The sequence below is a fragment of the Balaenoptera ricei genome, chromosome 11 (assembly GCF_028023285.1).
Source record: "Balaenoptera ricei isolate mBalRic1 chromosome 11, mBalRic1.hap2, whole genome shotgun sequence".
Lineage (NCBI taxonomy): Eukaryota > Metazoa > Chordata > Mammalia > Artiodactyla > Balaenopteridae > Balaenoptera > Balaenoptera ricei.
In genome coordinates this window covers 34,983,659-35,005,734 of record NC_082649.1, presented here as the reverse complement: position 1 = coordinate 35,005,734, position 22,076 = coordinate 34,983,659, and the positions used below count along the sequence as shown (strand labels likewise).

Here is a 22,076-nt window from a genome sequence, read left to right as displayed (position 1 = left end):
TTGGTGTCATTTGTCACTTCAGTGTGGCTGATGCACACTCAGGTGCAGTCACCACCGGCAGGGACCTTGTGGTTCTGTTGTTGCCAGGCTTGGTTGGCCCAGTCAGGTCTGGGGAGGGCATAGGGTGAGGCAGAGTGGCCCCCTGGCCATCTACTTGTTCTTTTACATCTGTCCTGTTGTTGAAGAACAAGGCAGCTCCAGAGCAGAACTTGGCACACACCAAATGCATGCAAAGAGGTTGCAGAAGATAAAGCATGGTGGTTCCCAGCATCCGCTGTGCTGTCAGCTGGATCTGGGTTCAAATCTCACTCTGCCACTGACTGACTAGTTGTGTGACCTGAGGCAGATTATCTAACCCTCTCTGTCTTAGTTACATAGAATGCTAGTACCTGCTTTGTAGGAATAGTGTCAGGATTAAATGAGGTAAAGTGTGTCAAACATTTGGCATGACTCCTGGCAATAAATCAGGGAACAGCAAACACAAGGTTTTGTTTGAATGACAATGGTGACATCAGTGATGACCCTTGATAGAAAAAGTCAAGATGACATGAAGTCCTCAGTCATCTCATGGATGGGTTTTGGGGCCCTGCCTTTTCCCCCAGTTCTAATCCCCTCCCTCTGTCAGATCAGAAGCTCCTTGAAGAAGGCAACTTTATCACCCCCCAGGTAAGTTTGTGCTATGGTGTAAAAAGCTTACTGACTGTGCAATGTAGGTAAGTCACTTCATATCTCTGAGCCTCACTCAGTTTTCTTGCCTGCAAAATGGGTTAATAGTATTGATCCTATGGCATCTTTGTGAAGCTTAATTACAGTGATATTTGTTCAGTACTGAGTACAGTGCATAGGCTATATTTGTGCAATAAAAAGCAGCCATCTGTAGAAACTAACACAACATTTTAAATCAACTATACTCCAATAAAAATTTTTTTAAAAATAGCAGTAACCAGTATTACCTTTAGTAACTTGGCAATAAGTGATTCTCTGTTTTGGCAATAAGTGATTCTGCTGTTTCTTAAATAAACCTCAGAATTTATTGAAAAACAAAAGCAGCCATGATGATACTTGGATTAGGTATCTGAAGATCAAGTTCAAATCCTAGCCCTGACAGCTGCTAGCTGAGGGATCTTGAATCAGGAGATTGTTGGGAAAACCTACCAAGCTCCTTGGATGCACTTGGTAAAGTGCTCACAAAGTTGAGGTGTCAGGTTTTATAATGGGGACCCTCAGAACCCCTGCATGAATGAGTGACTGAGAAACTGACAGGCACCTCCCTGAGGGCTGCTCCAAAGCTGCATGCCTGGAGGCAGGCCTCCGACTTCCGGCTCGCTAAGCTGCAGCGCCGGAGTGCCTGCTGCCTCACCCCGAGGAGAGACGCCCTTTCCAGCTGGTGGTCTGGAGGAGCCCGCTTAGCACTTCTCCAGCCTGTGTTTCTGCTGATCCTGCCCTGAACACCTCCGCCTCTAACAAGCAGGCTGGCCGGGATGGGACGAATCAGGTCAGGAGAGAAACAACCTCTGAAGTGAGACCTCACTGGGCAGTGGGAAGGTCACTCTGTCCAGTCAAGTGGATGGAGGAGCAGAGCTGTCCCCACCCACCAAATAGTCTCAAGTTCAGCTGGATGCACAAGGCTCTAACCCTGGCTCTCTCATGGAATTGCTGTGTGACCTTGGGCAAGTCACTTTCTTCCTCTGTGCTTCAATGTCCAATTCTGACATTCTAGAATTCCACAAGAATATCACTAGGAGAGGGGCGACAGGAGAAAGGGAGAGGCAGGAGGAGGGAAGGCGAGGCACAGCCATCAAAGAGCTGTGGGAGTTCGGGCACCAGGTCCCCAATTCTGAGGGCACATTCGGGATTTGGCAACAGAGTGACCGGGGCTCTGGGCTTAAATCCTGACTCATAACCTACGGGCTGCATAATCTTTACCCCAGTACTTAACTTCCCAGAACTTCAGTCTTGTTTGTAAAAGCAGTCTGCAAACCTAATTTGCAGAGTCATATGATGATTAGAAATAAAGTATGGAAAGCACTGGCATATGATATATACTCAATAGACCATATATGTATCTAGTGAATGCTTACCTACTTTATCATCTATCATCTATCTATCATCTGTCCATACCTATCTATCTATCTATCTATCTATCTATCTATCTATCTATCTATCTATCTATCTATCATCATAGTTTTTATAGAGAATACTAACACCGTCCAACCCACCCATCTCCCAGAAGGACCTCTGGCAGTGGCAAAGGTGAACTATCTGGGGGGAATGGTGGGTTGCCTGGGGGTTGGCACTTTGTGCTGAGTGGGAAGGTAAGCTTCACTGTGGAATTCCTTCATTTGTCAGGAGTTTTCAGGTGAGGCTGGCCTGGCCTAGAGGTGCATCGTCCTGGTTTTAACTGGGAATAACTGAAAGCAGTATTGTTGCCCTCCCCCTCCCCCTCCCCTCCCCAAGCCTGGGGCAGCAGCTCCTGTGGGGACAATGAGGCCCTAAATGTGCTTCAAGGTCCCTGGAGGATGGCCCTGTGGGTGTGTGATCTTAGTATGGAAGTAATCATGTGAGTAAATCTAATGTGAGTAAATCACAGACTTACATCTGTAACTTTCTGGTGGTCTCTCCAGCACTGTATATTGGGGTGCATGGGTCTGAGGCTCCAGAAATTGGTTCGCTTTCCTCCCTCTTCTGGTCCAGGCTGGGAGGGGTGTCGCTGGGCTGCAGAGGGGGCAAAAGGCGGGTGAGCGGCCTGCCCCTCTCCCACCCACACAGGCGGGATGGAGGCTGAAGCCCGGCGGGGGAGCTGTGTGTGTGTCCACTGACTGGTGTGTATGCGTGTAGGTGTGTTGTGTGTGTGTGTGTGTGTGTGTGTCTACTGACCAGAGTAGAAGCATCACTGGTGTGTGAGTAGATGAGAGGAGGGTGTTGGCTTCAGGCTGTGAGCTTCTGTGAGCATTTACAGGAGGTGAGCATTTGAATGAGTCAGAGCCTGGAGAAAACACCCTCCAGGGGCCCGCAAGGCTCCTCGTGGTCTGGCCCCACTACCTCCCTGCCCCGTCTCCTGGACTCTGCCCCTCGCTCTCTCCCGCTGCTGCAGCCACCCTGGCCCCCGTTGCTCCTCAGACATGCTCCAGCCTTGAGGCCTCGCCCCGGCTGGTCCCTCTGCCTGAAATGCCCTTCCCGTAGACCTCTGTTTGGCTCACCTCCTTCAAGTCTTGGTCCTGTCTCACCTTCTCAGTGAGGCCCGCCGGGCCACCCTATTTAATATTGCAATTTGCCCACCCCCTCCCCCAGCCTCTTACCCTGCTCTGCAGGTTCCTTTTTGCATAACACTGATTTTCTCCCCTCACCTCTATACTTTGCCCATTTATCGTGCTTGTTGCCCGTTTCCCCCACGAGGATGAGGATCTCCAGGTTTTCTGTTCACTGATGCACCCCGAGCACCCAGAACAGTAGCATTTATTTGACGGCATATTTGCCTCTAGTTTCTCATTTGTAACACGGGGACATTAAGAGAAGTTGTCCACTTCAGAGAGTTGTTGGGCAGATTAAATGAATGAATACCTGAAAGCACCGAGAACAGCGCTCGGCACACAGCTTAATACATGTTAGCTGTTGTTATTACACCCCATTACTGCTTGGGAGGTGGAACTGAGTGAGTGATCCATGTGACGGATCCAGCACACCAGCAGTCACACAGGGGTGAAGGTGCTTACTAAACCCTTCTCGCTTCACTCCCACCCCACCCCTTAAAAATTCCCAGGAAGGAAAATTCCCTGATCTCTTCCAGTCATGGAACCCGTATTTTTGGGCCCTCTTTGGGTTAGGAAGTTAGTTATCAGTAAATTTACTATCTGTTCAGGTTTTGTTGTGGTTGTTTGTTTGTTTTTTATCAAAGGAGGAAGCAAGCAAGACCCCAGCCTGCCCCACCCTGGGCTGCATAGCTCCCAGGTCCTATAGGTAGTTAATAGCATGTGACTAACAAGCACTTCCCTTGTTGGGTGTGATAGCAGCTTGGACTACGCAGCATCTGAGCCCAGGAGTTGGGTGCCCAGATTCTTCTTCCAGCTCTGCAACCCCCGATAGGCTGGATGACTGGGGCACGTCCCATCCCCAATCTGAGTCTCTGCTCTTCCCTGGTAAGGGGTTGGGATTAGACCATTGCTAAAGTCTTTCCAGACTCTTCTGTTCATCCGATTTTTATGGAGCACCTGTTATGTGCCAGTGCTGCTAGAGGGGATACAGCAGTAAGCACAGGACACAAGTCCTTGTCCCATGAAGCTGACATTCTGGGCGGGGGGAGGGTGGACAGTAAATGATGAACACAATTGGTAAATTATGTACTATGTTAGAAAGTGGAGTGTGCTATGGGAAAAAGAAAAAGCATAGCAGATTAAGAGAAGGTGAAAGGGTTTGGGCGTGGGGTGGGCAGACTCAGCTCCATGGGGGCTGGTCAGGGATAACCTCCTTTAGCGGTGACATTTGAGGTGAAGGACATCTTACATTCCAGGAACCTACGAATCTCTGTGATTCTCTATTCCGTTTGGGGTCCCCTGGAGTCCCCATCTCTTATTTTCTCTCCTTCTCTGAGCACACTGAGCCCCAGCTTGGCCAGTGGGTGATGGGGCCAGAAGACAGATCAGCCAAGTCCCCAACGGTGGTGAGTGATTTATCACCGTCTTTATTCACACTCCGATATTTCACGGCTCCCATGGCTCTGATGGAATAAATATGACCTTTTATTCTTCACTTCGCTTAAGACTCAAGGTCAACAGCCCAGCTGCGATCTATCGGCTGCCCCCTCCACTGGCCGTCTGTGAGCCAGGGAGCCCCATGGCTGTCAGAGATTCATGGCACCACCTCCCAGCCCCACGCTCCGCCTGCCCCTAGGCACTGGGCCTGGGCCTTGCTTGGCTGAGGAAGCAGCAGCCACGGTGGCTCTGGGGGACCATGGCTTATTGAGGGCAGAGACCAAGCCATAAATCTCCCCCCTCTCCCCTGAGCACCCCCCATCACTAAGGTTGAACCCATGACCCGGGTTTCATTTCAGTCCTGGGAGGAGGCAGCCATGGGAAGGCCGAGCAGCCACGGTTCAAAGGGCAAGTCATACATTAGAACGTCAAGGGCACGGCCATCAGTTTTCTCAGCATGGAGAAGGGACGAAAAGGCATCAGCCTGCCTGCCTCAGATGGAACCCTCCAGGCCCTTCCGGCAGCCGAGGCCTCCTGCTTTCAGAGAAGTCTGGTTTTGCTTGTCAGACACCACCAGCACTCCTGGAAGTTCTTCCACTTGTCTAACGGAGACCCATCCCTGCAGCACCCACCCCTTTCCTCTCGTTTCCTCCTTATGTGTGGGTGGTGGGTGGGATGGGATGGTCTGGTTCATACTTCCCCTGCTTCCTCATGGTGGTCTGAGTGACACGGGCTGCTGGTCTGGGTTCGCTAATAGATTAGGTGGCTGGGAAGGTTCGGCTAGACAGTCTAGAAAGGAAATGCAGTCACTGGCCTCTATTTTGAACACACCACCTGTGACCCTAAGGTACCATCTTGCTCCTCTCCATCTTAACTCATGTCCTGGGAGGAAAAGGAGGGGTCAGGAGCTCTCTGGAGCACAGCCAACCTGGGTTTGAATTCTGGCTCTGCCACTTCCAAGCTGGGAGAACTTGGGCAGCTTACTTACCCTTTCTGATCCCAGAGATTCCTACCCTGCAAAGTGCCCATAGTAGTCTCAGCTGTCTCCCAAGGGTTGTGCGCATGCTCGATGCGGGGGAGAAGCACAGAGCAAGCACTCAAATGCTAAATGTGTATTATCAAGGCCTCGAGGTGCGGACTCTAGAGCCAGCCCACCTGGGTTCAAATCCCAGGTGGGACACCTTGGGTAAGCTTCTTAACCTCTTCGGGCCTCAGTTTTCTCATCAGGATAATAACATCTCATGGGGATGTTGCAAGAATTAAATGAGCCAATAAATGGAAACCACTTAGAAGAGCACCTGGCACGTAATCATTTCTCAGAAAGGTCGGCTCTTATTAGCATCACCATTACTGGAGGAGAAACCATCTGCAATCACTTGGCACTTTTGACCTAAGCCCCATCAATTGGTTTTGTGATTTATAATCCACCAACCTCCAACCAAGTTTATAAAGGGTCTTGCAACATAAAAACACATATAAAACGAGATGAGTAAATTTTTAAAATGTTTTATGGCAGATCATGAGCCAGCAAGAAGGCTTGAACTAGAGGACCCCAAGATGTTTGCTGTGATGTCCAAACAGTAACCTCACTTATAACCTCTGCTACCCACCAGGTTGCCACACAGCGCTGGGCCACTTCATCTTGGGAAGAGCCTAGGGAGGAGGGGGCGTGATGGCCTCAGAATATGTGAGGGGAGTGGCTTTGTTAGGGCCACCCTTTCAGTGTGGTATTTGGACCAGAGGAGGCCAGTGGGGCTGAGGCTGCCTTCAGATGAGGGGCACCCCCGGCCCATGAGGAACTGCCCCAGTCCACTTTGCTCTGGTCAGGCCACATCCAGCATACTGCCCACCGCTGGATCCCACACATGCAAAGGGATGGCACAACCTGGTACACATCTGAGGCAAGGGACCAGGAGATGTGCCACAGGACACACCCCAGGTCCCTTCCTGCTCCAGGGACAAACATGACAGCCCTTTACCTGTAATGCCTCCCACAACTCTTCACTGATTGCCCTCCTACTTGACCTTCTGGGTCACCTCCTCCAGGAAGCCTTCCCTGACTGCCCCAGGCTCTCATAGGCTCACACAGCTTATCACAGCTGTAGTATCTGAATCAGTGACTACACAAGTACCTAGTCCTTTAATGCCTGTCTCCCTGGGAAATGCCAGCTGCAGGAGGGCAGGGGTGTCCCATTCTCAGCTGTCTTCCCCGTGAGTGGCCCAGACCCAGCATCATAAATACCTCTTGAATGACTAAAAGTAAAAGGCAAAAATGGACGGTGGCAGGGAGGGAAGACGTTGCATCTGAAACAAGTAGCACTAGGTGAACCCTGAGAATTATCTGCAAAAAATAAATAGACATATTATGGAAGAAGAATGAGTTTTATTCCTGATGAGAATGAAGACAGAATCTAAGGCTAGGAGGTAGAGGGAGATGGAGTTTGGGGCCTGTAAGAAAAAACTTCTTAGCTTAAAGGCACCCAGCAGTGGTCTGGCCTCTTGAATAAAATAGAGGGCAGGTTCCTGTGTCTGGAAGTTATCCCCACGTGGGCCAGTCAGCATCCCAAGGAGGTGGTAGGAGTGGGGGTGATCAGTAGGAAGGGTGGTGGGCATCATAAGGATTCATGAATAAAGGAGAGGGCTGGCCTGGATGACTTTGAACTGCCCCCTTTTCACTCTGGACTTTGTTCAGTCTATGAGAGTAGCAAGAACTAGGCCCATTTTAAAGATAGAAGAACAGAGTCACAAGAGAGTTTTAACAAATGAACAGCTGAATTGGTCCCCAGACCTTGGCTTTTCCTCCCTCTCCCTGAGCTCTCTCAAGCCCTTGGCAATGTGTCCACACAAGGGAACTAGGCTTTGAGGATGCCTGATGACCCCTTCCTGACCCCCTCTCCCTCCTCCTGTTAGAGCCTCCACTGTGCCCTCCATCATGTCTGCATCCTCTGTTGGCCAGTCCCAGAGGAAACCACTTGAGTATCTCCCATGACAAATGCAAAGAAACACATCTCTAACGGTGGGATTTCAGATCTTCTGATCTTTTGTGAAGGCAGTATTTTTGGATGGGATTCCATTCCTAGGCCCACTCTAGGCAGGACGAGGGAGATTGGAGTTTGGGTCTGGACCTGGGCACTCCTTTCCCGACCTCAGGAAGGTAGCTTCCACCCACTCACTTCTGCTGCAGGACAGAAGCTTCTTTCCAGCCCCCCTGCCTGAGGGAAAGGACTGCTGAACACCAGCCTAGCCAACCTGGGAATTTTCAAAGCCTCCCTGTTCCACTCAGACCTTCTTTAGATCAACAGTCAAAGCTTGGCGGAAAAGCAGCCTTGGGAACCAGCCCCTGGCACTGGCTCATAAACGGTGGCATTCTGACGGGAGGTAAAAATATCTCTCTGGTGTTCAGTGCCGGCTGCCGCCACCATCTCAGCTTCTAAGATCCTGTCTCCATGCCCAGAACCTCAGCAGCCTCCGCGCCTGTCCACACACACACCCCAGGAGACAGAACACAGGTCACCCAGCCCCTGACCACTGGTCACCCTCACACCCACAAACGCCACCCCAATTGTTGCAGCCAGGCACCAGCAAAAAAACGCTCTTAAGAGCCACTAGAGAGGGAGATTTATTCTCAGAAATACTGCAGCACATGCCTAATGAGCTAATTAAACAAGAACATAAATAATTACTCCCTATCAGAGTGAGAGGACCTGGGGGGAGGGGGGTGATGACTGAGGAGCTGGGACAGTGATGGGTGAGCTGTGATGCTCTGGAGGGGGAGATGGGAAACTCCTCTCCGCTGTGGCTGTGGGTTGGGCCTCAGTGAGGTTCCCGGGCCAGGGAGATGCAGCCCCAAGGAGTCTGCCAGAAAAATCATCACAAAATGCCGCTTTGTTCCCTACCTGAGTATTTCCTGCTCCCTCACGTGCCCACGCCCTGACCTCCCTCCACCGTCATAACAAGCCCAAACGGGAAATTTTGGTGGAAGGGGTCCTTCCCCCCATTTTATGGATGTTGACATTAAGGAGCAGGAGGGTCTCAAGACATTGCTAAGACCCCTGAAACCATCCTGTACCTGGTCTCCCTGCTTCCACCCCTGCCCGCTACAGTCTCTTTTCCACCCAGCTGCCAGAATCTTCTTTCTTAGTCACATCATGCCACTCTCCAGTGTTCAACCACCCAATGGCTCCCATCCCATTCCAGATAAAGTCCAAGGCCTCGCCATGGCCTGTGAGGCCCTACATGATGCAGCCCCATCCAGTTCTCTAACCTCATTCACTGTCACCCTTCCTCCAGGCTCACTGGAGTCTTGCTACGTCTCCAGCATCCTACCCTAAGGGCCTTTGCACTTGCTGTTTCCACTGCATGGCTCTTCCTGTCACTCCATTCAGGTCTCTGTTCCAAGTTCACTCTTTAGAGAGGCCATCTCTGACCACCCATATAAAACAGCAGCTCCCCAGTCTCTGTCTCCTTACACTACTTATTTTTCTTCCTAGTGCACATTTAAATTTTTTCATCCCTCTCCTCCATAAGAATGTAAGCTCCTTGTAGACAAGGACTTTGCCTATCTTGTTCTAACCCTATGGTCTTGACTAGATTCTACCCCAAAGCAGACACAAAATAAGTATTTACTGATTGAATAAATAAAAGTCTAGATACCAAAAGTCAAAGTGTGGTTTGTGCCTAGACTATCCAGTTCCAAATCCAGAGTTTCTCCACCACAGGTCATTTCTCCCCTCAGAACTTGACCATGGTTCCCCACTGCCAACAGGAGAAATCCTGAAGTCAGGACAGAGCACTGGCTACAAACTCCAGCTCCACCACCTCCAAGCCGGGGGACCTCCAAGCCGGGGGACCTCATGTCACCTCCCTATGGCTCAGAGTCTTCACCTGTCAAATGGCAATATCATACCTCACAGGGTTAATGTACCAAATAAGAGAATAAATTACCCAGCACATCTTTAAAACAATATCTAGAATGTAGTAAGGGCTCAGTAAATATAGCTATTGTGTGTGACACTCAAGGCCACCCTCTGTCTGCCCTCTTCCATCCTCTCTGAACAAACGTCTTATTATTTCCCTAGACCAGAGGGTCTCAAAGAGTGGCCCCCAGATGGACAGCTCAGCATCACTGGGAGAATGCATTAGAACTGCAGATTCTCCGACCCCACTCCAGACTGAGTGAGTCAGGCGCTCAGGGGGGTTGGGCCCTGTATCAGTGTGCTAACAAGTCTGCCAGGTGATTCTGATGCGTGCTCAGGTCTGAGAACCACTGCACTAGAGAGAGCCTTTCCGCCAGGTAAGCCAGGTGTGGTAGATTGAGCTGTTGGACCTGTTTCTTCACTTCTCTTTAATAAGATAAAACCTCCACAGCCTTGCCGTGGCCTGACGGTGGGTGATATGCATGCCCTGCTTGGCCTTGTAACTTGCTTTGGCCCATGGGATTTAGCAGACGTAATGCCAGCAGAGGCTTGATGAGAAGAACATACTCTGGATGGCCACTACACCCTACCTGGGCTCCAGAATGAGATACACAGAGAAGATCTAAACCAGACCCGGAGCCTGGAGCCCAGCCCAGCTGAGACCAGGTGAACTCCAACCGACCTGCAGACCCACAAGTAAGAAGATTCAATAGGTTGTATGCCACATAGATTTTGAACTTGTTTGTCACACAGCATTATTGTGGTGACACTGACTAATACACTGGGGCTCTCAGGGGTCCTTGACCAGGGCTGATCATTCCTGCCTCGGCCTCTTTATTGCTTCCATCTAAAACAGCTAACCCCTCCCCTCTTCCTTCCAAATCCCACCTACTCCCCAGGACACAGCTTATACCTCACTCCACCTGCTCCCAGAAGCTCTGCCCCATCCAGCCACAGAATACACCCCTCCAACCCAGGCATGTGAATGCACTTCCATTAGCTCATGAAAAAGCTCAAGTGGATCAAGTTCACCAAGCAAGTTCATTTACATTTTCACCTTTTAGGTGGCTAATTACTAAACTGAAATGCCCCTTAACTTAGTATCATCACTAGCTAATTACCTGGTTAGAAGGTTAAGTGTCTTATAGTTCCGTGTGATGTTTAATTTCTGAACAAGTACCTTCTTGACGATGCAACAGCAGTTAGTTCCCACATCTGGACCAGTACTCCCACCCACAGCATCAGCCCTGCAGCCACAGCACAAGTGGGAGCCCATCTTTGGAGCCCAGCCCAGCTAGAAATAGCTCTCTTTTGTAAATAGTTAATGAGCTTGTTCATGCGTGTTGCATGTCTCTGTGGCCCTGCTTTCACCTTGGGCTGGCATATCCCAGTCTGTGGTTTTGTGTGATTCTGCTGGCTCACCACCCCCCACCACCTCTGAGGCTCTGAAGATGATGGGCATTAATCTGACTTCACGTTTGGAACCCTTCTGTCACCTACGGGGTGCCCACTCTCATCACACACACACATGCCAGACCACAGGCCTAACTGGCAAGGACTCAGACATCCCTCTCGGCTTCTCTCTCTGTCTCAGTGTCTCTAGAGATGAGAAAAGAGCACTCACAGAGTGGCAGAACATCAGCCCAGATCAACTTCCTTCACAGGCTGGCCTCAGCTAAACTACACACTGGCTACTGGCTCCTGGGACTTTGTGGGCAAGTGCCAAGAGACGTGGATGTCACGGACGCTTTCGCCCATACGGCTCTGTGGCGGTTGCACTCCTGCCCAACATCCATCCTCTTCTAACTCCCCTGCAGAGCCCTGATTTTATTTGGGAAAGCAACATGCCTGAACAAATGACCAACTTTCTCAGACTCTGACGTGGACTGAGGAAACACAATGAGATGGAAGCAGGAGTCATTGGGTGGGACTTCTGGGGGACTCCTGAAAGGGGCTGACTCATCCAGAAGGTTGGTACCTGTCTTAGTTGGGCTTTCCCGGGAGCAGACTCTAAGATGAAGATTTGAGTGCCAGAAGTTTATTTGGGAGGTGGGCCCAGGATTCTCTGGAATGGGGAAGAAAGGCCAAACAGGCTGTTTCGCTAAGCAACTTACCCTTGTGAGCAATCTGGGCTCAGTCCTACTGGGACCCTCTGGGAGACAGCACAGAACATGCCTCAGCTGTCCTTCTTCTTTCCCCCTGGGGGAGGAAGCTGGGGTGTTAATCCTCCAACTCCCTCTGGCATAGGGTGGGGCTGCTCCTGGGGATGTCAACTCTCCTGCACTTCAGCTGCCCTCCCTGTGGGCTGGGCACACCTGAGGAAGTCCCAGGGGGAAGGGTCAGTGAGCCACATGTTAAAAGACTGCAACTGACCTAAGAAGGAGCTTCAGTCCCTGAGGTCCATGGAACTCCCATACCAGCCCTGAGCTATATCCCTCTGGAATTCCATTACATGACAGAAACAAACCCCCAATTTTGTCAAACCACTACAGTCAGATCTTTGCTACGAGAAGCACTTCACACTATCTGAAGATGCTCTTCTTCACGTCTTACATCTTTTATCATTTCACAACATCCTTGTGAGTTATTATCATCCCCATTCTGCAGATGAGAAGCCTGAGGCTCAGAGATGGAAAGGGAGGGGGATAAGAGACCACGTCTGGAGCCCTGGATTCGATCCTCCTGGTGTTAATCACTAAGCCTCAGCTGAGGGGTGAGAAAAATGACTCCAGCAACTAAAATGCACAAGATGCTTTTGTCTCCTAAATGTTTCACATACTTTACCTCTTTGGAGATAACCCCATTTGAAGGGGTGTGTATTTCAATGTTATAGATGAAGCAAAGTCTCAGAGTGGTGAGATGACCAGGGCAAGGTAGAGCGGGATGGGAACCCAGGTCTCCTGACTTCTTCCCTCACCAGAAGTTCAGAGACCAAACCCCAGCCGTGGGATTTACAGCAGCTCTGCCCACCAGTACCGCCCATTCCCTAGGTACAACAGCCCAATGCTGAACACACATCAGAGTCACTGGGGGAGCTTTAATGACACAGATGCCTGGGCCCCACCCCAAGCTGACTCAGGATCCCTTGGAGAGAGGATACAGCTCCCCATGGATTCCGGTGCACAGCTAGGCTTGGGGAACACTGGGGTGGTGGGAAACCTCAGGCTCCAGGTCAGAATGCCTGGGTTTCACACTTCCCCCACCCGCAGTTCTCCTGCAGCTGTTACGAGGCTGAAAGGAGCTGGCTGCTGTGAACATGTTTGGGGGAAATTCTAGTTGTCAGATGAGTGTTTGTGTTTGGTGTCATTCTGAGGGCTGCCACCACCAGCATGATCCCCAAGTCCCAGACACTCCTCAAGCCTAGCCCCTCCCTCTATAAACCTTCTTTGGTAATTCCCTGGTGAGAAATAAGTAATATCCCCACCCCCACCCCCAAACCAACCAAATGTATATAAAATTAACAAGGGACTGGTTGTCTGGTTCTTACTTACTAGAGGGGGAAAAGCCACATTCCAAAAGAAAGGTAGACTGGATGCACAATTCTACTCCCTTTACTCCTGCTAATTGTTTCTCCCTTCGAAGATGTCATCAGACAGAACTTTTTGAGAATAATGAAGGAATGACAAGTAGAGAATTTAGTCACTTCTGAACAGGTGCCCTGAAGGTTTTTGAATCTGAGTGGAGTCATCTTCTTGTGCAGAGCAGGAGGGGCAGGATGATAAAGTGGTGATATGATTTGAGATGCTCTTGGAAGGCACCCCTGAAAAATTTCTCTCCTATGCACAAACTTGCTGTGGGTTTTGAAATTCCACCATTAGAGATTCACTGCTTTGGGTCTTTCAGAGTTTCCAATTGAACTGCAAAGATTTCTGAAAGGGGTGACACCTTATACCTTGATCTCTTAAAACTCTATCAGATTGTTTTCCCAGTTTACAGTTCTCTTAGAGTAAGGTTTTGAAGAATGGAGCCACAAGAAGAAGGCTGGAGAACAGGGACAAAAAGAGGGGACTAAGAAAGGAAAGTGGACAGGCTCCTAATAACAATAAGTAATGATACGTATCCTGTACTTCACAGTTGACTATGAAAGATGCACTTTCAAATAGGTGATCTCATTCAGTTCATGCCACTGTCTATATAACATATACAGAAAGGAATCTCTGTTCCCATTTTACAGACAAGAAAACAGAGACTGACAGTGATGCAGTGTTTTGCCCATGATCCCAAGACTAGTAAATGGTAGAGTTATGGTGCAAACTCAGGTTCTAGAAGTGCTAGCTGCCTCTTTGTCGTCTCTATATTACTGGCAGTGCATTGTGCCTAGTTTTAAAAAACTACATTTCCCAGCCTCCCTTGCAGACATGTGTGGCCAAAAGAGATATAAGCAGAAGTTATTGGGTAGAGCTTCAGAGAACCTCCTCCCCTTTGCCCTCTGGCCCTTCTGCTTTTTATCTTTCCTGCTGTATAGAAAGGAGATGTGAAAGCTAGAGTGCCAGCAGCCATTTTGCACCATGAGGGAACCTTAAGGACAGAAACTGTGTGCTGAGGATGGCAGATCAGAGAGGTAGGAGCTGGGCCCTTGGTGGCCATGCTTCCCAGAAACCCAGGCTAAACTCTCTTCCACTGGACTTCTCTTACACAAGAGACATAAACCCTTATGAACTTAAATCTCATTAGGTTAGGTTTTCTATTCATCCTAATTGCCATGGCTAGGCCTTAGAAATGTGGGGAAAGCAACTAAAGCTGGAAGAGAAAATCTCAGCAGACTCCCAGTGGGTTACCCCATCCTTCCAAGAAAAAGAAGTTATAGTTGGTGTCCCTCAGCCCAAGTCTCCAGCCTTAAGGAAAACTCCTTGAGATATCAGTGAGATGTGCCCCACAGCATGGTACCTGGCATTGGATGTAGGGCACCACATTTCTAGTCTTTGCTTTGTGGAACCTTGGGAAATCCACTCAATTCATTAAAGACTTAGTTTCACCATCTATAAAATGGGTATAATATTTGTCCTGTCCATCTCCGCTTGTGGATATCAGATTTCAATTGTCAAGCAATGTAAAAGAAATTTAGAAAAATATAAAACCCAAGGCAGGCTGATCTGGCTCTGACCAGGGAGTTGCCGGGGATCTTTCTACCCCACCCACCCCAATTTCCTCCTTTACACGTTTTTTCCTCTGCCTGTCAGGGTTCAATCCACTGTTTCAGGAGAAGCTGAGATGTCAAAGAAGCAGCTGAGTGAAAGAACATTCCCCCTGCATAGGTGTCAGGTTTTGCATATGGCATGACCCTTCCTTTAGGGAGCACCTGTCCGTAGCAGTTTCTCCCCATATCCACAAGATCCCAGGTTCATCAGTAAATTTCCCTCCACCCCAAGGTGGAGAGGGCTACATTTTCATGGGGTAGGGGGGACCAACTGAGGTGTTGATTCATAAGATCCTGATGGGGTAGAAACTGGCTGAATCTGCCATTTTATTCTTTCCCCAGATGGGAAACAGAGCAACAGTAAAAAAAACAATGCCCCAACCCCAGCCCTGCAAAACTCTGTGGGGTGGTTCAGTCTCCCCCAAGGTGGGGAGTATGTCTGACAATCATGGAAGAATATGGCGTGGAAGGGGGGGGTCTGAAGATAATTGGGGGGGGGGCGGTGCATGGAATGGCTACTATCTTCTACCACCTTCAGGTCTCTTGCCTCATAACCCCTCACTTTTTCTACACGGAGATGATGACAGCAGAATAAGCTGCACAAAGACAAGGCTGCATCCTGGCTAATTCCACACTGTGCTATAGAAGTATGCTGGCTGTTCCGCTGGCCCTCCTGGGGACTGTTCCAACATCATGCCTGGAGGCAATTGTTTGTGAATGTCATTTGGGCTGCTAATGACATGCAGGGCACTTAACTTACCATGTCACGTGGGGGATGAGGCAGAGCTGGGATGGGCTTCTGCTTTCTCATGGGAGAGGGGAGGCCCCCTTCTTTCTGACTCCCCTCTCGCCATCCTTCCTCTTCCCCTCAATGACTCCTCCCCAACCCCCTGACACTGTCCCCATTAATGCTAGCCACTTCCTGAAAGGGCAGGCCCTGGGGCAGACAGATGGGGGAGCTGGCCCTCCCCAGTCACACGGGAAACAGGCCAGGCCCCACTCGTGGACTGTACGTGTCCAGCATGACCCAGGGCTGCCGGCAGGGCTCAGCCGTGTGTACTCAGGGAAGGCAAATGGCTTGGGAAGTCAGCAAAAACCATTAGATAATTAGGGAGCTAATTATCTGATTTAAAAAAAATAAAAGCGAGACACTATTTCATAGCCAAATTCAAATCCTGAGTTATCCATGGCTTGGAATTAGCCATGCCTCTGCTCCCCCTTCCTGGTATATAGAATAGAACCTGATGTTTCAGACACAGCTCACAGCCCCCAGGGCTTCTGTAGGCCCATGGTGTTGGTCAATGGTGACCTGTCAATGACGTGTCCAATCTGGCTGGACAACTGAGCCTCCACCAAGGTCCCTGTCTGTGGCCTCAGGCCCCAGGGCTTAAACCCCTATGAGACAGGGCACCCTTAACCTGGGAGGCAAGATGCCATGTGGCCCCAACTGGCAAAAGCAGGTGGATTTAGCAAGTGTGATAACCATATTGTCTTGATCATGGGGTAATAAGAAAACAGAGCCATAGACCATCAGGGTGGGCTCACTTAAGTCAAATGTTACAGTTAGGCTGACCACTCGGCATCCCTGGCATGGAGTTAGCCGGGTTCTGCTTGAACCCTTCCGGTACGGGCAGCTCACTACCTTATGGCAGCCCTTGTTTATTCTGCTGTTGGGCAGCTCTGATGTTCATTTCCATTCTGTTCAGTTCACCAGGTGTTGACTCAATAGCTGTTGTGGGCCAGGACTTACTAGGAGCTGGGGATACAGAGATGAGTAGGTATGACTAGCACATGCTAGAGAGGAAGAAAGACACAAGCCAAATCATTTTGCAGCCAGATGGAGAGCAATGAGGTAGGTACAGATGCTGCTATTGAAATTTTTTATTGTAATGGGTCCATGCCTGCTTTCGTGCGTGTGTGTGTGTGTGTGTGTGTGTGTTCCTCTCTCCTACTCATACATTCTTTGAATAAATTAAGGGATATATGACTCCTTTCCCAAATCCTGTCATCTCCAAGGTAACCTCTGCCCATCTCACAAGATTCTAGAATCCCATTCTCATCAACGGATCTCTGGATATATTGCCATTGGTAAAGATAATCTCTTGAGACTCTGTCATCCTGTATTAAACGTGTTACAGCTCCACTCCGACCAGCTTGAATGATTCAGTGATTAAAATCGTAACCTCCCATGATCTGAGCACTTCACCTCTGCTAACACAACCCAAAATTACAGGAGTCTTTTGGCAGCTCCATCACTTTGCGGCCATGATGTCCTTGAGATCAGCTAAAACTCTGAGCCGATGCCACACAAAATTCCAGTCAAGCCAGATGTGCCTCACCTTGAACTCATGCAGTTGAGTTTTTGAACCGAAAGAGAATACATATTTTCTGTGTCATTATCCATGTCAATAAGAAAACATACTTAGCAGTACAGAATGGGGGCAGGTATGGGCACAAGGCAGAGGCTTTCTCCCATGCTCACATCAATTTGTTAAGCACCTGATTACTTGACCAGTTACAAGTCCACTTCACCAGTTCACACGTCTCCATTTTGGCCCAAACACAGGGTGAGATTTTGTCAAGTGTCCTTTACAATTGTGATACGCTCTGTTTACGGCAGTGAGTCACAGCCAGTGGAAACTCCTAGGACGTTTTCCAACAGCATCTATCACCCCAGAGGTTCTGGCCCACTTCCCCCGTGGAGATGCCTAGGTGTGGGGTCTTGTGGAGAATCCTGTGTCAGGAGGGATGTCATTGAGGAGGGCTGCCCTCGTGAATGACAAGGAGGCAGATTAAAAGAACTACTGGGTCACAAACTAGTGAATATAACAAAAAAGAAACAGACTCACAGATATAGAGAACAAACTAGTGGTTACCAGTGGGTGGGAGGGGCAAGATTGGGGTAGGAGATTAAGAAGTACAAACTATTATGTTTAAAGCAAATAAGCTACAATGATATATTGTACAATACAGGGAATATAGCCAGTATTTTGTAGAAACTATAAATGGAATATAACCTTTAAAAATTGTGAATCACTATGTTGTACACCTGTAAAATTAGGTAATATTGTACATCAACTATACTTCAATAAAAAAAAAAGAAAGAAATACTGGGTCATAGTGTCCCCTGAAGACAGCTGAATACTTGGGCAGGATTTGTCCCCTGGGAACCCATGCTGGGTCCTGGCAATCAGCATTCTTTGCCAAGGGCTTATAGCCATCTGTTGAGCAATTCTGCCCAGCCTAGCATCCTATGCTTTATGGGGTCTAGTCTTCAAAAGCAGACTATCCACCCTTTTCCCATTTTGGGCACTTCTCTTTCTGTCCATGTTGTCTCAGGCCCACCCCCATGGGCTTGGGAAACTCAGCTAGTGTCCTCTAGTCCTGGGATGTGACCCTTGGGGTACGTGTGATGTGTCTCTGTTGGCCTTGGTTTCCTCCTTGAGTATTGGTCTTGCCCTTCCCATGTTGCCTGGATTCCAATTCTGTCTCTGCTACTTTCCATGTAACACCTTGGGCAAGTTTCTTATATGGGAAGTGGAGTAACAATAGTTCTCACCTCCTGGGGTTTTGAGAAAACTCAATGAGTTAGTACACATAGAGCCCTCAGAATAGTGCCCGGTTCAAGTAAGCTCTCAGCGCAGATGTGTACCATTATTGCTGGCCCTGTTCTTGCCGGGGAAGGTGGAGGCCAATTGGAAACTGTGTGGCTTTGCCTGTGGCTCTTGTCTAGTCTCCCTGCAGCCTCCTTCCTAACCAGCACGTTTGTCCTTCCTGCTATGAACATGGATTAAAAGCCCTGCCCTCTGTACAGTGTGTGCTCCTCTTTAATATTCATCTTTGGATAGAAGCCCTTCTGCCCCTCTTTTGTACACATCCCTGTTGAAGGCCGAGCATGTCACAGAGCCACTGTGCAGCCCACTGGTGTCTCTTCTTTCTTATGGGGACAATTTGCTTTCTAAAAATCCACTGTATCCTTCTTGGAGTCTCCCATTTGTCCTAACAGCCAGCTTCACTGTTAGGGTGAGGGCAGCACAGCCATGGTGGCTAAGTCTAGGCACTGAAACCAGAGGCCTGCGTTCAGATCAGTCCTGCCTCGTTCTGGCTGCACAACCTTGGGAGAGTTTTAATTCTCTTGGTCTTTTATATTTCTTGATATGTCCAGGAGATTTAAATGAGATATTTACTTCTTGGAAAGCTACATTGAAACCCACAGTAAGCTGGCAATAATGTTGTCTGGTGATTGCTGTTACTATTATCTGGCTACAGACTTATGCTGTCCTTTTTCTCTAAATTTTGGAAATCCAACTTCTTAAAGACTGAATTGCATATCTAACCATACTCTTCCCGTTGCTCGCCCAGGATGGCAGACAAGATAATGGTCTCAACTCTCACCATTACTGTTACTACAACCATCACTATTGCTAATAACAATAATAATTATAATTTGTATTCCTTGAACACTTACTATTACGTGCCTGCACTGTTTGGAGAGCTTTCCATGCTGCTTCTCTTCTAATCTTCAAGACCACAATAAGGGGAAATCTGCATTGTTATCTGCATTTTTTCCCTAAGATTTCTGATGTTTCCATTTACTTCATTTTATTGCACGTTGCTTTATTGCACTTTGCAAATATTGTTTTTTACAAATTGAAGATTTGGGGCAACGCTGCATTGAGGAATTCTATAGGGGATATTTTTCTAACAGCATTTGCTCACTTCATATCTCTGTGTTGCATTTTGGTAATTCTCACAAAATTTCAAACATTTTCATTATTATTATATTTGTTATGGTGTCTGTGATCAGTGATCTTTGACACTACTACTATGACCCACTGAATGCTCAGTTGATGGTTGGCATTTTTTAGCAATAAAGTATTTTTTAATTAAAGTTTGTACTTTTTTTAGACATAATGCTGTTGTACACTTAATAGACTACAGTATAGTGTAAGCATAACTTTTATATGCACTGGGAAACCAAAAAAATTCATGTGGCTCCCTTTATTGCAATATTCACTTTATTGCCATGGTCTGGAACCCAACCCAAAATATCTCTGAGGTGTGCCTATATTTCTATCTATAAAGCTAGTGTCTCCAGGATCTCAATCACCAAATGAAAGCACTTTGAATTCAGCTTTGAGTGACTTCAGAAGCATACCTCCGACCCCTCCCGTGGCCCTCGGAGGGTTTCTGAGACCCCCAGGGAGGGGTGCCATCTTGGCAACCTTGGCTTCCAGCCACCTTGATGCCAGTATCTCCCCCTCACAAACTGCATGTCCCTTCATCCTGCGCCTTTGCAAGCCTCGGAGCTGGTAGCTTTTTGCCTTTACACTTTATATCAAAGTCAAAACCATATAATAAATTCACAAGTGAAGAAATATACTTATTTTCAAAAGGTCAACCTCACAAGGTATCAAAGAAATGCAAATTAAAACAAGGTCCATTTTTCACCTATGAGATTGGCAAAAATGAAAGAAATTATATGTTCTATAATTGGCAAGGGTGCGGTCAAAATGGGCACTGTCACCTTCCACTGGTGAGAGGATAAATAAATGTTTATATGCAATGTATAAAGGTTATAATTTCCCCGTGAAACCAGTAATTCAACCCCTAAGAAAATATGCTAAGGAAATCACTGAAGTTGCACAAATGTATTTATGTACAAAGATATATCCATTGCTGCATTACTTTTTTTTCTTTGCTGCATTACTTTTAATATTGAAAAATGGAAACAACCTAAATGTCCAACAATAGAAGACTGATTAAATAAATTACGGTATAGCCAAATGAAAAGTACTTTAATACCATGGGATCTAAGCAAGCTACAATGCTGAGTGGAAAGAATTAAGAAACAAAAGGCCACACTAGATGGATCGTAAGTATTGTTTTGAACCTGAAATAAAACTTAGAGGCCAAATGCTCCTGGTTAATTTTGAGTGGTGGGATTACAGGTCATTTTCTTCTCTCTCTTTATCATTTTGTTTATGTTCCAAATTTTCTACAAAGACTATTACTTTTATAAGTAGGAAAAATATATATGCAGATTGTTTAATGTCATATATATATGAATACATAATATATATTGTTTAATTTCATATATATATATATATATATATATATATGACACGCATATACTTCAGTTAAGTTCTAATGCTGTTTTCATCCTGAGAATGAAGCTGCTCTCCAGACAAGCCGCACAAATGACGCCAGGTAAGGGAAGTTCCTTGGCTCCAGCAGCTTCCATGGGGCACCCACCCTCCATCTCATGGACTCCGTTTGGTGAATAAATGCCTTCCTTTCCCCACACCTTCCCATCCAGAGACCGAGTCATCAACTGAGAAAGTCAGAGCTGGAAGAAACCTCATTGACAGATCAAGGTTCTTGACCTTTCTTATACCATGGACACTTCAGCTGTCTGGCGAAGTATATGGGATCCCCTCTCAGAATAATCATTTTAAATGCATACAATAAAACACACAGGATTTCAGAAGAAACCATGCATTCCTTGAGCTGTAAGATTCTAGGCCATGTCTGTCATGTTTAACACAAGCTGAGGCTGGCCAAGAAGGAAACACACCTGTGATCAGCCCCCGACCCTTCGGCCTGGACCCATCATCTGTGGGCGCCTCCCTCCCTCCGAAAAACTTAGGCAATTCTGTTGCAGCTTTTCAGTCTTAATCTCCCTTTCTATCAGCCTAGGAAATGGCCCTTTGATTATCACAGAAGGAGATGAACATCGATGTCTCCACTTCCAGATGAGGAGACTGACACCCAGAGTGGTCAGGACAGGTGGGCAGGATGACCCCCCCTCTAATATTCAGTAGGCTTACATGACCTGCTCTGGTTAATCAGAGCTCATCCAGGGCTTCTGCGGGACCAACTGGGACATGGAGGCTCTTCTCCTTCTAGGGCTGCCCAGAGGAAAGAGGTTGTCTGAGGGTGAAGCCAAACCAAAAGAAAAATGAAACTTAGGGAAGCTAAGAAACTGAGAATGCAGGATGTTTGTGGGGCCTTTGATCTACCTGAGGCAGGTCCCCGAGTTTTCAATTACATGAGCCAACACATTACCTCTCCCTTTTTCTTTTTTTCAGCCAGTTTGAGTTGAGTTCAATTACCTGCTGACCAAGTCAGGTGCAGATTATCCCCATTTTACAGATGAGGACAACTGAGGCAGGGCAAGAGAATTAAATGACTAGCAAGTGGCAGCGTGACGATCTGAATTTTACACCTCCTGACCTTAACCGTGACTGCCTACAAGTCCAGGTGAAGGTCAGATTCATCCCTCCTTGGAGGAGTCAGATTCTTTGGCCAAGAGTTCTGCTCGTTGTTATTGTG

General features: G+C 47.9%; 1 protein-coding gene across 1 annotated transcript in view; it reads right to left on the bottom strand.

Annotated features, from left to right (window-relative positions):
- The window catches only part of LRFN2 (leucine rich repeat and fibronectin type III domain containing 2), a 177,162-nt gene that overhangs the window by 12,594 nt on the left and 142,492 nt on the right, over nucleotides 1-22,076 (bottom strand). The gene's annotated exons all lie outside the window — the stretch shown is intronic.